We start from the raw sequence: 18,910 nt of genomic DNA, 5'->3' as shown, positions 1-18,910 counted from the left end.
GGTCCAATGTGAGTGTCGCAAAGTGTATTGGGGACAGTGGAAGGTGATGATGCAGAGGGCAGAACAAGGCTGAAACAGGCCATATGACGGAGATGAATGCTACAGTTTCCTCCATACCAGTAAGGCGGTTTCATCCACATCTTCGTCCTCTGCTGTTTCATGTGCCTCACGTGTGGGTGGTGCTGGCCTTTCTCCAGCACTGTATGGGAGTGACACCTCAGGGGCCGGAGGGGGAATGTCTGCCGCACTGTGTGGCACTGACACTTCTGGGGGCAGAGATGTGGATGTAGTGGTAGCAGCAGCATGCATTTGTGCCAGGCTCTGTGGAGCAATGCCGTGAGGATGGTTTTGAGGTCATTGTGGAACCTAGCTACCTCTCGCTGGTGTGCAGCCGGTGTCCGTTAGAGACTGTGAGTGGTCCCTGATGTGACTTAGACACCCACGTATGGCATCTAGTTTGTCTGCCATGCAGTCTAAGCTCACCCACACCTGTTGAGCCAGCTGCTCCTGGCATCCCAACACACGGCATTGGAAGGCCATGTGTTCTTCGCGGGGGTCCTGGGAGGCAGCCGTGGTGGTGGGTGCTACCTGCTATGTGGTCTGTGCAGGGGGTGGGGTGTCCCCGTTGCAGTTGGGCTGCCCTGTTCCTTGAAGTTGGGTTGCGGAGACTGTTAATTAACTCTTGGAGGGCGTCGGAGTCGAAGCTGTGGTGGTCCTGTTCGTCATGAGAGAAGAGAGGTCTGGGCTGCTCTGCAGGAGGTGTTGATTGTACCTTTGCAATGTGAAGGGGAGATGCAGTTTAACAATGTGTTCACATGTGTGTTGTCGCATTGTACATGTTTACATACAGACTGCATGACTGTGTACATCGTGGCTGTTTCGGAGGGGCTTCCCATTTCCTGCGGGACAGTGGACATTTCGATAACATCACGGATGTGTGTTTGTACTTGTACAATATCACATTTCCCTGCAATGCCACTTGTGATTGGCCAGTGGCTACACCCAGTCGGCACCAGTTGTGTCCTGTGTTCTGGTGTGGACGTGCTGGGGTATGTGCCACTTTGTTGTCAGTGTTGATGTGCTCTGCATGTTATGTGTGTGTGTGCTGCATTGGGGGGGGGGGCTGTTGCTCTGTTTTGCTGCCCCTTATCCCTTTCATGCGGTGTGCCTTTGACTTCTGTGCTTGTACAGTGCTGACATGTCGCATACTTGGGTACATTGTTCTCTTGGTGGGAGTTGGGGTCTGGGGCATGTTTTGTCGGCAGATGTGCTGTGCTTACTTGTGCATGGTTGCCATTGTGCCCATCTCCCCCCATCCCCCCAGTCCCTAGTCGTCACTCACCCTGGTGCTGTTGTGTCTGGTCCTGTTGAGCAGTGTGTTAAAGAAATATAAGAGGAACCCCTTTCTTTCCAAAGGATTAGGGTATTTATACAAAAGTATTACAAGAGTTTTATCCTTTGGGGAAAATATACCTATATCTAATATATATTCAATCTATTCCACTCATTCTCTGTCACTCACACCCTCTGCATACCTTGGAAGTGAGACCATATATTCCTTACAGATAATCCTGGCAACAACAGTTCTGTAAAAGTACAAATCAATTTATTATTTAAGACACTGGAATACACAATTTAAAAATTAAGGCAGTTTTGCATAATATAGTTAATGTTTTACACAGAATTGTGACAGAAATATTTAAACAAATCCTAGTTGTATACTATAAAAACCAACACTGTAAATAAAAAGGAGAGTACATATCACAAGATAGAGAACACTATGTCATAAGTAGCGTACACATTCGTAGGGAAAAACTTTATGGGCTAGTGTCTGGTATTGTTTAATTCATAAAATACTCCTTGGTCTAGCCACTTGACAAATTGTGTACTTCTCAACGAGACATCGACGCGTTTCGATGGACTCTTATATCACCATCTTTCTCAAGACAAAAGACTCTTTGGACTCTCCAAACAAAATATAATACACATATAATCAATTAAAAAAAATCTCTCTAGGGCGACGGTGACTGCTCCTTTAACCCTGAGCTTATGCTTCCTGGGTAATGGGGGTCGATACCTTCTACTTCTTGTTTGAAGTAAAGTTCATTACTAAGGATTAGTCTACAATCAGCTGGAAGATGGTTAACTGTGTCTAAAATAATTCTGCTGAATACTTAAAAATCAGGGCTGGTTCTATGTGTTTTTTAGCCTGATGGTGAAGGGTGAATAAAGACTCTTCTGATCGAAGTGCTTCTGTATAGGGGCGTCGCTCAATCGCCCACCCTTGGCATTTAAAATTTCTGGCCAAAATTTTGACTCTGGAAATGGCCAAACACATTAACCTCCTTAAAAAAGCAGATGTTTAAACTTCCCTAAAAGATGATGTGGTTGGTCAGGTGTTTATCTCAAAGCCAGTGTTTTTCTACATCCCCCATAAGTAGGCTAGGGTACAGGGAAGAAAAATTGGTCCCCATCACAGTGCCTTCTTGTTGAAAAAAACCTCACAGTTGAATGTAAAGAAATTGTGGTTGAGGCAGAAGTGTAGCATTTCTAGCACCATTCTTTTCCTCTCAATATAGCGTGCTGATCTGATTGCTCGAGCTTTCTTCACCACTTCAATCTCATCTTGATGCTGTATTGAAGTGTAAAGGCTTAGCACATCTATTTCAGCCAAAATATAATCTTCTGGCCAGTCAAGGTTCTCCTGTTTTGTCAGGATATACTTCGTGTCCCTGATGTATGAGGGTAGACCCTTCACAAAAGGTTGGAGGTCAGAACTTATGTATTCACCATGTCTGGAACATACTGAGTCAATTCCAGCAGTCATGTTTAAACATCTGCTTTTTTAAGGAGGGTCATATGTTTGGCCATTTTCAGAGTCAAACATTTAGCCTGAAATTTTAAATGCCAAGGGTGGGCGATTGAGCGACACCCCTATGCAGAACCACTTCGATCATAAGAGTCTTTTTTCACCCTTCACCCTCAGGCTAAAAAACACATAGAACCAGCCCTGATTTTTAAGAGGACCTGCCTTGGACCTCGGGATCAGGGAAGGGCAAGGAGAAGAAGAGTAGGAAGAAGCACTTCTGTCGGCAGGAAAACAGGATCCTGATAACGGAGGTGGTCGAACACCATCAACTACTGTTCGTCACCTCCACTGTGTCATTGGCAACAAAAAATGGACTATGGCAGTCCATCGTGGACAAGGTGAATGCAGTCGGAGTGCTGAAGAGGACAATGGAAGATGTCAAGAGGCGCTGGAATGACGGCAAGCGCAAAACCAAGCTAAAACTCGCCAACAACCGGAAGGCAGCAATGCAGACTGGAGGTGGGAGTCCTGAGTCACAGGAGAAGCTGGACGACATGGAGGAAATGGTGTCGACAGTCATCAGTGGGGAGACGGTGGCTGGTGTCGGGGGACTTGACACTGCTCAACAGGAGTATTACAAGAGTTTTATCCTTTGGGGGAAATATACCTATTTCTACTATATATTCAATCTATTCCACTTATTCTCTGTCACTCACACCCTCTGCATACCTTGGAAGTGAGACCATATATTCTTTACATATCCTCTGCATTCACCTTGTCCACGATGGACTGCCAGAACCCCACAAGGAGGGCTTGTGGGGTTCTGGTTCTCCTCCGTACTTGCTCTGGCAACATCCATTGTGCTTGGCTGTTGTTTGGCATTTGTTTGTCAGTTTTGTTTCTACTTTTATGGTGATTGTTCCCGCCTGACGCGTGTGAATTGCAGGCCTGTAGCTGGTTTTCGCTGATTTTTGTATCGTGGTTGTCCTCATTGCACTTTTCTTGCGTTCGCGTTTTACATTTGTGCGGTGTGGCGTTGATTTCATCTCGGTCAGTTGACGCGTTATCTGGGGAATATCGCATGGTACCGCCATGTTGTGAATACCTGGTTAACACGGCGTAAATTTCCCGCAATGCACTGCGATGTTGAGGGTTGCGTTAAGTAACTTTTGCGATGGTTATCACACGTTCTTGAGAATATACCCCTCTGTTGTTTGGAACTACCTCTGATCTGGACTGCGGTTTGAGGGCGTTATTAACCCTGCATCGCTAGAGAACAATTCCTATGTAGCCTCTCATACAAGATCGGGGAGCACTTGTCACGATTTGTGGCAGTATCACTGATTGTTTGTCTATATCCTAATCTTGATGATCTATATTGGTGATTATCACTGTGTTTTACATAGTCATCCAGAGAAAGGACGAAGGAATATATAAAATATACAACATTTTGACAAAATAACGAAGAAAATATAAAAATCTAGCTCTACTTGATCTAATAACACGTTTTCTGTGCAAATTATGTGATGCAACACCCTGCAGTTAGTTTTGAGCATCATGTCCTGAAATTACATCCTCCTCTGGGATTAGTATGTATTCTTATGACATGTGTGTCGTTTCTGCAATCAGATATATGAAAAATAAACCATTAGGAAAGCAGCTTTGTCTTTTTCTGTATAAAAAATCTTGTGTGAAGCGTGTTTTCCAGTTTAATAGAATGTTTCCAATTGTACATATAATAATGCTACAACAGACAAGAAACCTTATACCTTTATCCATAACAAATCTGTTTTATCATGGAATTAGGTCACAGTAGCACATCCTATGCAATATCTCCCATCGATAACTAATTTACATTACTAATGGCTATCATATCTACTCAGTTGGTTACTGGGTTGGATTTTGCATAAGGTTAAACATTTCTTCTTTGATGAAATATTTCTGTAATAAGCATTAACTTTGATTCAAATTCAGGGTTACATATCTCATCTACATTGCTTAACTTCAGTTCCCATGGCTGAAGTACTGAGCTAGTTGGTACTTGGGCTAGATTTTTCAGAGGGTTAAACATTTCTTCGAGATAGCTTTGATGAAATGTCAGTGTAATAAACAGCAATCGTGTAATACTTTGAATCATTAGACAGCATGTGTAATCCAGTGTAGTTATGTGTTGCCATGAAACAGACTAATTGGAGATTTGTGGGGTAGTATTGTCATGACTTTGGGAATTAGCGCACTGTTTAATGAAACTGGAAAATAACAATTACTATATTAACATCAATATATTAACTAGATACCGCAAAGAAGGGGAAATGATTGGCTTGGTCATAACTAGGGTTCAAACTTCTCTTCCCTTGTCAGGAGTTCAGTTCAGTTAGTGAAGCCAATGATGCATTTCCGCTTCTTTGTTCACACTGAACCATACTGTATTACACCTTAGGATAAGTTCACTCTCTCATTTTCATGATGCTATTCACGGTTCCCTCCTCTGTGTTATTTTTTAAGTTTTCTCTATGCTCATGAACTTAGGGGCATATCAACAAGGGCTTTATCTTTGCTTTTTTGGCTTAAAAAGCCAAAAAGGCAGAGATAAAACTAGCACCCTATCAACAACAGGGTGCTAACATGCAAATTTGCATGTTAGCACCCTTTTACTCTACGCTTCCCCTTGCATCTCTAATGAGATGCAAACGGGGCGTTCCAGAGTAAAATAATAGGAGAAATGTCGCTAAGCCACATTTCTCCTATTATCAAGAATATCGCTGACCCTGTTAGAGACAAAAAAAGCAGCGCTAACCGCGGTTAACGCTGCTTTTTTACGTCTGGTATTTTTCTGACTTAGCCATGATATCCTATGGAAGGAGGATATCATGGCTAAGTTTGTCTGTCCCTATCAACAAGCTAACGTGAGATTATCGCCGGGTTTCCAGCGATAATCTCACGTTAGCCACTTAGCATGAGGATTTTTATCGCTATTGAGATAAGCGTTGCTAATAGCACGCTATCTCAGCGATAAAAATCAACGCTAGCCGGCGATAATTATCCTAGCGCTAAGTGCGCTTAGAGATAATTATCGCCGGTTGTTGTTGATATGCCCCTATGTCTCTCAGATGTTGGTGAAGTTTCTTCGAGATGGTTAACCAGTGGGAGCTTTTTCTTTGACTTATGAACATTTCTGTATTGTTCTTATATACATAATTTCAGGGGTCTGACTGTACTACCAATGTCGTTTTTGTTGCAAGGGTATCTGATGATGCAGATCACATAAGCACTAACTATTACAGTAGATCAAATCCACCAGTAGGTCTGTATGACCATTCTGTGAAATAAATATTGTAGCTTTATTTTCTTCCAGGTTGCAGATTGAGCAATTCCTGCACATGTAGAAGCCACATGATATATCCAAAAAGGTTGTTGGAATTTTTCGGTCATCTTAGAAGAAGAATACAGTTATTTGGGGATATGTTCAAATTCCATTTTGTTTCTGAGGGGTGTTGGTAAGAAGCGGCTAATGTTTGCAAATATTTTTTTTTAGATGTCCATTGCTATATTCTATAATTAACCTAATCGGTTCTTTATGTTGTGTGTGATTCTTTAGGTGGCCAGTCCTGAAGTAACTTCTTTGGGCTAATGTAGAAGCCTCCATCAAAGTCGAAAATAAAAGTATTTGTTTGTATCCCCTCAGCCTTAATTGTTTGCTTATTATGTCTTATATTTTTCATTGTGAATTCTCATTTTCCTGCAATTGCTTGTTGCTCTGAGGAATTCACTTTGTAGTATGTTGTAGATTGGTTTTTAGGATAGCAGTTTTCGGTGTGCAATATAGAACTGAAGGCTGCTTTTCTCTGAAGTATTTTACTGTGAACCCTATAGTTATCAGTGTGTAGTGTTCGATCCAGATATTCCACTTTATTTTTTGATATGTTTGAATTTACAATAATTCCCACTTTGCTGATAGATAAATGCCTAACAGTCTGCCATTTTAACAAAACATAATTTCTGTAACTTCCCTAAAAGAGGATGTGGTTGGTCAGGTGTTTATCTCAAAGCCAGTGTTTTTCTACATCCCCCATAAGTAGGCTAGGGTACAGGGAAAAGAAATTGGTTCCCATCATAGTGCCTTTTGTTGAGAAAAAAAATCTCACAGTTGAATGTAAAGAAATTGCGGTTGAGGCAGAAGTGTAGCATTTCTAGCACCATTCTTTTCCTCTCAATATAGCGTGCTGGTCTGATTGCTAGAGCTTTCTTCACCACTTCTATCTCATCGTGATGCTGTATTGAAGTGTGGAGGCTTAGCACATCTATTTTGGCCAGAATATAATTTTCTGGCCAGTCAAGGTTCTCCAGTTTTCTCAGGACATCCTTAGTGTCCTTGATGTATGAGGGTAGACCCTTCACAAAAGGTTGGAGGTCAGAACTTATGTACTCACCATGTCTTGAAAATATTGAGTCAATTCCAGCAGTCATGGATCAGCATGCTATCTTGAGAGGCAGCACAGAAGGAACAATTCCACCCTAAAATATTGCACAGGCTCCCCTAGGTAACGTAACAAAGGGCTCCATTAGGATTGTGGGCGGATCGCCCCCGCCGAGCCAGCGGTAGCCACCGCTGGCCCGGCGGTGGCGATCCACCCGTCATCCATACCTAAAAGACCCCCCAACATATTAGGATGGCTGGGTGCTCTGCGGCGGACGGAAAGACCGTCTGCCGCTTTTCTGCCAGTCGACTCGTCGACCGGGCGGAAAACATGTATAATATGGTGGCGGTGTCTGCAAGACACCACCATCCATATTATGATGATGGCGGCGATTGGCCTTTCCATGGCGGCGATGCTGCCATGGAAAGGCATGCGATCTTCTGTGTTGGGGGCTCGTTGTGGGCCCCCCTTGAAATTGCGGGTGTGGAGGGTGCACATGGGGTTACCTATGGTACCCCACTGCATTGGCATGGACAAGGTGGCAGGCATCGCACGGTGCCTGTCGCCTTGTGCATGCCAATGCACAACGTGCATTCCCAGCATTGTGGCGGGCGGTGCTGTGAGCACAGCCCGCCACAATGCTGGGAATAGGGGATGCCACGGTGGCATCCTAATTGCAGGTGTGGGACCGCTGCACCCCTAGCGGACGGTCCCGCATTACGTTACGGTGGCGGACAGACTTTGTGCGCCCGCCATCCGAATCAGCCCCAAAGAGTCTAGATACGTTTTGCATAGTGTTGCTTGCCACCTTTCGCTCTCAGCAACGGACCAGACTAGAGGATCTCCCTGGTAATATATCATGGGCCCTTACACCTAACAGATAATGCCATTTTGATCAGAAATACGAGTCCCTCTGGTTAACTTAGATGCAACATGAAACTAATAATATGTATAGCCCATTCACTTCACTTTTAATCTAAACACAAGACTGGTCTTATGCCGAAAGGGATACCTTCTTGTACAAAAACAATCATGAGAGGTGTTTTCCTCTTTCTATGTGTGCTGCATAATGCAGCACGCATAGAAAGAGGAAAAACAAGGAGAAAGGAAAACATTTCTCCTCGTTGTGCCTCCCCTGGGAAAGCGTAGCATTCTGATGCATTCCCAGGTTTGCTATTTCTCGTAAATCTGGGACTGTGTTAGGTACCATGGGTGTTTCGTAGGAACACCCACAGCAACACCCATGTAACACCCCTATCATGCAAAGTGCTGTGTGAAAAGGGGCAGTATTTACAAGGACACGAAAAGCCACACAGAGTGACTTTACGTGTCCTTGTAAATATTGGGCAACACACTGCGCAGCCGGTCCGCCACAAAAAATGATGTATCGGCAGGGCAAGGGGCTTGTAAATAAGCCCCCTTGTCTATTATATCGCATGTGTGTGGAAAACTCTGCTGCAGGTGCGATGCTAAGCCTTCTTTGGGATGATGATAGCAGGGGCAAATGTCAAACAATCGCATGCAGTTTCTATGAACAGACTGAAGCGATAGAAGCTAAATATGCACTCAGTGACCTTTGAAGGGACAAAAGTATTGCCCTTAGGGGCAAAAACCTGTGGGGTTTTTGTGGCTTATATTTAGAAATATTAAGAGTCTTGAGCACATGGACTTCATTCAGGGGTAGGCTATTGACTTATATGAGGTGGGAATTTCAAAGAAGGTATGTTTTTCGTGTTTTTCTAATTTCTCAGGAAACAAGTTAGATAATGCATTCTTATCTTTAGCATTTAACCTCTAAAAACTCTTTAAATAGTGTGAGAATGGATTGGATTGATGGATACTACATGTTGGTATAAAGCTACAGCAGGCAGTGAATAATAGTTGGTTTTCATTTTCTGTGGCAAGTGCTTGCCAACTGTGTAATTGATGAAATTGTATTGATCAAAAACATTGCATGCAATACTGACACAGTAATCCTTGGATTGGTAACTTGTACGATAAGTGTATGTTTCCACAGTATGAATTTGAAAGATAATGTTTTAGTTAAAGTTTATAGAAATTGATGGACTATTTTAGGTGTTTTTTCTATATTTTAGTTTTTATCTAAACAAAGTAAATGGTATTTGAATTTGAACGCATTAACAAGTTCGATTCTGCATATCACACAACTTTCCTTACCAAGACAAAATTATGTCTCGTACCCAATGCTGAACCACACCCCCAACATATGCACTGTACTCCACGCTCACTGAACTACCATTCGGTCCAACACCTGTTATGACCAACCCCTTAGCTATTTACAAATAAAATGAAGAGAATGAACAAAAGAGAAATGTCATATAACAGGGCTCAAAACTCTGCAATCGGCGACGTCTCACTCATCTTGCAGCCCCTACTAGCACAGGGATTGCACTCTGCTGAATGAATGCACAGCACTACAACATTATATAACCGTATTGTTGCATGATGCCCAATCATGCAACTGGCCAAAGCTCGCTTGCCTTGCAGCCCCTGCTTTCCGAGGGATCGCTCTTCCCTGCCTGTCACTAAACACCAGTACAACAGGTAATATCACAGCGCCAAAACAACAATTGATGGACAGAATGCAGAACAATGTCATACATTCACCCCAGTACAGAGATCTGGGCCTAAATCCATCGTTTTTTTGCTCACCATGCCATTCCAGTTTGAACCCAGCCATATGCAAATCAGTCTTGACCCTGTGCCCCATGGGAACAGTCCAGCCCGAACTGCCAAGCCAGGTCCTCCCTGGACTGGAAACAAGCATCCTAGGACCGGTTTCGGGCTTTCAGCCCTCGTCAGCCAGGATAGCTTGATTCCAGTGGTATGGAGAGCAAGGGACTCACGTCTGAGCATACCCTTCCCACTCGGGGTGACAAATGCAAAAACAACAATTGATGGACAGAATGTAGAACAATGTCATACATTCACCCCAGTACAGAGATCTGGGCCTAAATCCATCGTTTTTTTGCTCACCATGCCATTCCAGTTTGAACCCAGCCATATGCAAATCAGTCTTGACCCTGTGCCCCATGGGAACAGTCCAGCCCGAACTGCCAAGCCAGGTCCTCCCTGGACTGGAAACAAGCATCCTAGGACCGGTTTCGGGCTTTCAGCCCTCGTCAGCCAGGATAGCTTGATTCCAGTGGCATGGAGAGCAAGGGACTCACGTCTGAGCATACCCTTCCCACTCGGGGTGACAAATGCAAAAACAACAATTGATGGACAGAATGCAGAACAATGTCATACATTCACCCCAGTACAGAGATCTGGGCCTAAATCCATCGTTTTTTTGCTCACCATGCCATTCCAGTTTGAACCCAGCCATATGCAAATCAGTCTTGACCCTGTGCCCCATGGGAACAGTCCAGCCCGAACTGCCAAGCCAGGTCCTCCCTGGACTGGAAACAAGCATCCTAGGACCGGTTTCGGGCTTTCAGCCCTCGTCAGCCAGGATAGCTTGATTCCAGTGGCATGGAGAGCAAGGGACTCACGTCTGAGCATACCCTTCCCACTCGGGGTGACAAATGCAAAAACAACAATTGATGGACAGAATGCAGAACAATGTCATACATTCACCCCAGTACAGAGATCTGGGCCTAAATCCATCGTTTTTTTGCTCACCATGCCATTCCAGTTTGAACCCAGCCATATGCAAATCAGTCTTGACCCTGTGCCCCATGGGAACAGTCCAGCCCGAACTGCCAAGCCAGGTCCTCCCTGGACTGGAAACAAGCATCCTAGGACCGGTTTCGGGCTTTCAGCCCTCGTCAGCCAGGATAGCTTGATTCCAGTGGCATGGAGAGCAAGGGACTCACGTCTGAGCATACCCTTCCCACTCGGGGTGACAAATGCAAAAACAACAATTGATGGACAGAATGCAGAACAATGTCATACATACTGTTCCCATGAGGCACAGGGTCAAGACTGATTTGCATATGGCCATGTCTGAACTGGGGTGGTGTAGTGGGCAAAAGAACGATGGATTTAACCCAGATCTCTTGACTGGGGGAGAATGTATGCATTGTCAGCATTCCGTCCATCATTTGTTTGTTGTAACGCTTTTCGCCCTAAGTGGGATGGGTATTCCCAGACGTGGGACCCGTGCTCACTACGCCACTGGAGTCAAGCTATCCTGGCTGATGACGGCTGATAGCCAGAAACCGGTCCTAGGATGCTTGATTCCGGTCCAGGGAAGACATGGCTTGGCAGTTCGGGCTGGACTGTTCCCATGAGGCACAGGGTCAAGACTGATTTGCATATGGCCATGTCTGAACTGGGGTGGTGTAGTGGGCAAAAGAACGATGGATTTAACCCAGATCTCTTGACTGGGGGAGAATGTATGCATTGTCAGCATTCCGTCCATCATTTGTTTGTTGTAACGCTTTTCGCCCTAAGTGGGATGGGTATTCCCAGACGTGGGACCCGTGCTCACTACGCCACTGGAGTCAAGCTATCCTGGCTGATGACGGCTGATAGCCAGAAACCGGTCCTAGGATGCTTGATTCCGGTCCAGGGAAGACATGGCTTGGCAGTTCGGGCTGGACTGTTCCCATGAGGCACAGGGTCAAGACTGATTTGCATATGGCCATGTCTGAACTGGGGTGGTGTAGTGGGCAAAAGAACGATGGATTTAACCCAGATCTCTTGACTGGGGGAGAATGTATGCATTGTCAGCATTCCGTCCATCATTTGTTTGTTGTAACGCTTTTCGCCCTAAGTGGGATGGGTATTCCCAGACGTGGGACCCGTGCTCACTACGCCACTGGAGTCAAGCTATCCTGGCTGATGACGGCTGATAGCCAGAAACCGGTCCTAGGATGCTTGATTCCGGTCCAGGGAAGACATGGCTTGGCAGTTCGGGCTGGACTGTTCCCATGAGGCACAGGGTCAAGACTGATTTGCATATGGCCATGTCTGAACTGGGGTGGTGTAGTGGGCAAAAGAACGATGGATTTAACCCAGATCTCTTGACTGGGGGAGAATGTATGCATTGTCAGCATTCCGTCCATCATTTGTTTGTTGTAACGCTTTTCGCCCTAAGTGGGATGGGTATTCCCAGACGTGGGACCCGTGCTCACTACGCCACTGGAGTCAAGCTATCCTGGCTGATGACGGCTGATAGCCAGAAACCGGTCCTAGGATGCTTGATTCCGGTCCAGGGAAGACATGGCTTGGCAGTTCGGGCTGGACTGTTCCCATGAGGCACAGGGTCAAGACTGATTTGCATATGGCCATGTCTGAACTGTGGTGGTGTAGTGGGCAAAAGAACGATGGATTTAACCCAGATCTCTTGACTGGGGGAGAATGTATGCATTGTCAGCATTCCGTCCATCATTTGTTTGTTGTAACGCTTTTCGCCCTAAGTGGGATGGGTATTCCCAGACGTGGGACCCGTGCTCACTACGCCACTGGAGTCAAGCTATCCTGGCTGATGACGGCTGATAGCCAGAAACCAGTCCTAGGATGCTTGATTCCGGTCCAGGGAAGACATGGCTTGGCAGTTCGGGCTGGACTGTTCCCATGAGGCACAGGGTCAAGACTGATTTGCATATGGCCATGTCTGAACTGGGGTGGTGTAGTGGGCAAAAGAACGATGGATTTAACCCAGATCTCTTGACTGGGGGAGAATGTATGCATTGTCAGCATTCCGTCCATCATTTGTTTGTTGTAACGAATATCACAGCGCCTCCTACCCTGCAACTATCCAGTGACCACACACCTCAGAGCCACCACCGTTGGTGTACCTACTAACCTTTGCCTGTTACACAAACCATAAAACTCTGGCATTGACACCACACATCTCAGTAGTGAGTTATTTAACTTTGTTCATGCTGAACTGTTCCCATTCCCATGGGGCACAGGGTCAAGACTGATTTGCATATGGCTGGGTCTGAACTGTTGTGGCGAAGTGAGCTAAAGAACAATGATAGATTCAACCCAGATCTGTGACTGGTGGTGAGTGTCTGCAAAGTTTCAGCACTCCGTCCATCATCTCCTTGTGTTTGCTTTATTGAACTACTATCACAATTACACTCCTCAGAAGCAACACTACAATACCATTTAAATCAACTAATATTGTACAGTTATTGACATGGCAAAGTTTCATTGATATATAAAATGAAATAACTTTTTAATTCCTAATCAATGTTTCTGGCTTTAAAATAATGATGCCACCTGAAGGCCTTGCCAGAGTGAGATGACGAATCTCCCATCTCTGATTTTTTCCTCAGATTGGGTTCCACTGTCGACTTGGAGGCTGATTTGGTGAAAATTAGCAGCATCAGGCTTGACAGAGGTAGTGAATCCAATGCCACAGCCTTAGGGTGGCCAGCCCTCGGAGGGCTAACTGAGTCCCTTAGTCACTTATTTTGAACCTTAAGAAGGTCTATACATCTCATGAAACCCTCATTAAACACATTGGCTGTGTGGTGCAAAATCCCTCTGGCTCCAGACCACAGGGTCTTCCATGCCTGGCCCACTTCTGCTTCTTCCTTTGGCAAAGCTTCAGCCCCACAGATATCAGAATCATAGCCTGTCACAATCAGAGGGTTCAAGTTTGAAACCCAGGCATTTTCTTCTAGTAGTGGCTGCACCACTGCTTTTCACAGCATCATTTGTACCACAGCCAATTTAGTGCTGCTCCTTTCTTGAATACCACTTGTACTGCAGCTTTTAATTGGTGGCTTCAGGCCAAAGTTGCTTCTCACAGTTACTTATAAAAGCTTGCCGGCCACCTGGTGATTGAACAACAATGTTGAGATGTGCTTCTTGTTTTGTATACCTTGAACAATGTTTTCGATTTGGTCACCAATTTTCCTAATAGAGGTTCATGGGCTCTATCACAAAAAGTGAGCACTGGGAGTGCTAAGTTAAGACACACTCTCTACCACAATTGTGGGCTGACTAGTGTCTTGAGTAGTTTAAGAACCGAACCAGCGTTATTTCACCACCTCATTCAGTAGTTTATGGTTGCCCCTCACAGAAACTTTCAAAGCATGTGCTGCTTTTGGCTGGAAATGTAGCAGCATTTGTAGCCTTATGTAGAGTAAACAACAGACCAAACTAAGGGGTGTATTAGGATGTAGGGCGGATCGCCACCGCCCACATGGCGGTGGCGATCTGCCCTACAACACACCCCGCCCGCCACCCATTTCCCCCCGCCATCTTAGTATGGACGGACCAGTCGATCGGGCGGGAAAGGGGCTGGATATGGTGGCGGTGTCTGCTAGACACCGCCATCCATATTAGCACGGGCAGCGGTGCAGGGCTTTCCATGGCAGAGACCCCGCCATGGAAAGCCATTCAGAGTTTGCCGTTACGGGCCCCCAGGGTATTGGTGGGGTGGGGGAAGCACATGGGGGGTACCTATGGTACCCCCTACATTGTCATGGACAGGGTGGCAGGCACCGCGCGGTGCCTGTCACCTTGTGCATGACAATGCACAACGTGCATTCCCAGCCTTGTGGCGGGCGGTGCTGTGAGCACCGCCCACCGCAATGCTGGGAATAGAGGATGCCACCGCCACGGAGGTGGTGGCATCCTAATTGCTGGTGCGGGACCGCCGCACCACTGGCGGCCGGTGCCTGCACCGCTAGGGTGGCGGGCGGACAAAAGTCCGCCCGCCATCCTAATAGACCTCTACATAACAAACACAAAAGAACTCGAAGAAGATTTTGGAGAATTCAAGGCCATCAGGTGAAGTCTGAAGGGCCGTAACACTATGTGCACCAAATGGCTATGATGCACAACAGATTATGACCAGACGGACATAATGGGTAAGCATTTGACAACATAGTAAGGATAATTCAGACAATTTACAAAAAGAAAATGGAAACCAAAGATTGCTTCATTCTTACTTGTGGGGCAGATGTTTGTGTGGAAAGTTCCTTTGTAGTGAGGTGTTGGAGAAGATTGGGCTGTATATAACAATGAAAATAGGGACCTTGGAAAATTGAGAGATTTTCAGCTAGAGTCATAGTAGACGGCTAACTACTGCATAGGGTGAAACTGAATAAACTGATTAGCAGAGATGCCTCTGACTCCCCTGCTTTTTGCTCCTTTTATGAAGCTATTGATCATAAACAGGAAGCGCCTGCTTACGGTGAGGAATATAAAATCATTCTTTTTTTGTACAACATGTTGCTTTCTCTGTATAACCTTAAATCATTATTCCTGGACATAGTGCACTAAATATAAAAATACGCAGATTTTCAGGATTTAAAGCTAACAGGATTAAGTTAACAATTCAGAATATAAAACCTTTGAGTGCAGTAAAGGAGAAGGGTTGTATGTCAAAATACTGTATACAGAAATATCATCATAAATATTGTTCCTTAAATTTCAGTTACAAAAATAGCATCCCATTGGATGCAAATTTGCTTTTATTAACTTCAATAGGGTGGTATTTTGTAAACAGTACTTAGGGCTATGGCCTAGATTTACTAATGTAACGCACTAGAGTTTTCCATCGCAAAATAGACTTTGCATCAGATTTTGTCGGTGGCTGTTGGGTTGTAGGTTGACTGGGGTATGAGCCCTATTCAAGCAGCCACCACAATCCTAATCCGGGTAAGAGGCAGACAAACCCTAAATGTACGTGTCCTCACCCTCTGGTAGCTTGGTACAGAGCAATCAGTCTTAAATTGAGAGAGAGTGTGTAAAGTATTTGCGCAACACTTCAAACATTAAAACAGTGTAAACACACAAAAAGATTCCACACCAGGTTAGAAAAATAGCTCCTAGTTTATTAAATAAAACAAGACCACAATGACAAACATCCAATAATTAGAAGTCGAGATATTAATTTTGAAAGAATAAACTGTAAAATAGTGCTCAGAAGCAATAAGCACTCATTTGGGGTATCTGTTTGCCCTGGACCGGGATAAAGTCAGATGTTTGGGCCGACCGCTATGGAGTGTGGGCGGGATGTGGCTCACTGACAAAATATCGATCGCAAAAACATAGATGACAAAAATATCGATGAAAAAATATAGAATGCTAAAATCTCGACTCCCTATACTTAAAGAGGTAAGTACAAAAATATTGAACCAAAAATATCGAACTTAAAAATATAGATGTAAAAAATATCGATTTAAAATATAAATAAAATAATATATATTAAAAATATAAAATATTGATGTTATCTTTAACAAAATGTATTAAATGTAATATACATAACTAAATATAAAAAATAAACATAATTTCAAAAATATAAACACACAAATGTAATAATTTATAAATCTACGTATATTTACTTTAAAATAATTTATTAACTTTATCTTTATTTAATTTTGAAATTTAAAATTTTATCAAAATTAAATATATACATAGATCAATAATTTAAAATAAAAAAAAATTCTAGAATTATTTAAAACTTTAAACTTAAAAAAATTAAAACGTACATTTCGCAATACAATAAATACAACAGTAGGGAAAATGTTGGATAGCGGAATAATTACATTTACTATTCCAACTCCAATTAATACAATGGTAGGTAAAGTTTTGGATAGCGAAGGGGTAAACATTACTATTCACTCTACAAAGAGTGCAACAGTAGGGGAAGTGTTGGATAGCGGAGGGGTAAATTTTACTATTCCCACTCAAGTGAGTGCAAAAGTAAGGTAAATGTTGGATAGCGGAAGAATTAAATTTACTATTCCAACTCCATTGAGTACACCAGTAGGGAAAATGTTGGATAGTGGAGGGGTAAAAATTACTGGTCGCACTCCAGTGAGTGCAACAGTAGGGAAAGTGTTGGATAGCAAAGGGGCAAAAATTACTATTCCCACTCCAGAGAGTGCAACAATAGGGAAAGTGTTGGATAGGGGAGGGGTAAAAATGACTATTCCCACTCCAGTGAGTGTAACAGTAGGCAAAGTGCTGGATAGCAAAGGGGTAAAAATGACTATTCCGACTCCAATGAGTGCAACAGTAGGGAAAGTGCTGGATAGCGGAGTGGTAAAAATTACTATTCCCACTCTGGTGAGTGCAACAGTAGGGAAAGTGTTGGATAGCAGAGAAACAAAAATTACTAATAACATTTAAACAATTGAAAAAAATAAATCTTAAAAATAAATAAACAATATTTTAAAAATATAAGATTAAATATATAAAAGATATAAAAAGAACACATATTACAATATTAACTACATATAACAAAAATGTACAAATATGATATAAAATAAATTAATAAATACATTTATAAACAATATTTATTTAAAAGGAGCAAATATTAAGAAACAAATACATTATTTAAAACATAAATGTATTCATTTTATTTCCTACCCTATAACACTACACCAATAAAAAAAGAATTCAACATGTTTATTTACATTTATTTAAATTAATTACACAGTTACCATTGATTACTAATTAATTAATTTAAATTAATTAACAACTAATTAATAATTCATCAATGAAAAATAAATTACTTCCCACCCTTTCCACCATTTCCACCTATGAACACCACAACACACTCCTAAAATGTATTACACAATTACCATAATTAATTACTAATTAATTAATGAAAATGAATTGACAACTAATTATTAATTCATCAATTAAAAATAAATTACTTCCCACCCTTCCCACCATTTTCACATATAAACACTACAACACACATCTAAACTTAAGTACACAATTACCATAATGAATTGCCAGTTAATTAATTATAATTAACAACTAATTATTAAATAATTAATAATAAATTAATTTACACAATTAACACTATAACATCTAAATTAAACAAATATTAATAAATACAAATTATTCAATATATGTAATATAATTAAATTACTTCCCACCCATGTCCCCTATAAACCCACAACCCGCAACAGAACTAAAAAGGCAAAATTCAAATAAAAAAAAAATAATAACTACAAAAATGTTAACACATATAATAAACATACAAACAATTCTTATACAAAAAATACATACATCACACACATATAAAATATATACTAAAATACATAAAATTAAATTTAAAAAATCGATATTTTCAACAACTATATTTTTGCAAACGATATTAAAACTTCGATATTTTTAATCAATATTACTTACCTAAAATTTATATTCTTGACCACGAGATTTTGTCTGTCGTTATTCCTGACCCACAATATTTTTGACGCGATATTTGTGCAATTCGATATTTTTTACTCCATATTCTGTCTCTGCACCACGGATATAGGGACCTAGTTAGGCCAGTTGAACAAAAGTACCTTGATCCATGCTGCGTCGCCGTCGAAGAAGATATGGGGTGCAGTCGAAGCGATGCATTGGTGTCGATCCATGCAGTGGAGGGGATTCATCGATTTTCTCCAAGCAACGGCCCGACACATCAGTTCTGAGTGCGATGCGCTGGTTCTGAAAGCAATGCATTGGTTCTGCTCCTGCAGCAGAGGATGCATTGATTTTGAATGCGATGCACCTGTTCTGAATGCGATGCACCGGCTCTGATCCACGCAACAGCGTTGATGCACTAGTTTCAGAGAGGATGCATGGGTTTTGTTGATGCAAGCACCTTAGGCTTTGCTTCCAAGGGTCAAGGACTGGGGTGTCACTAGTTGGCAGGGCAGACTTACAGATGGCAGAGACCAGGTGCAGCAGCAGAAGGGTTGGAAGTCCTTTAAGACCCTGAGACTTCAGATGAAGCCCCTGGAGT

The sequence above is a fragment of the Triturus cristatus genome, chromosome 6 (assembly GCF_964204655.1).
Source record: "Triturus cristatus chromosome 6, aTriCri1.1, whole genome shotgun sequence".
Lineage (NCBI taxonomy): Eukaryota > Metazoa > Chordata > Amphibia > Caudata > Salamandridae > Triturus > Triturus cristatus.
Note: the sequence above shows the minus strand (reverse complement) of the source record.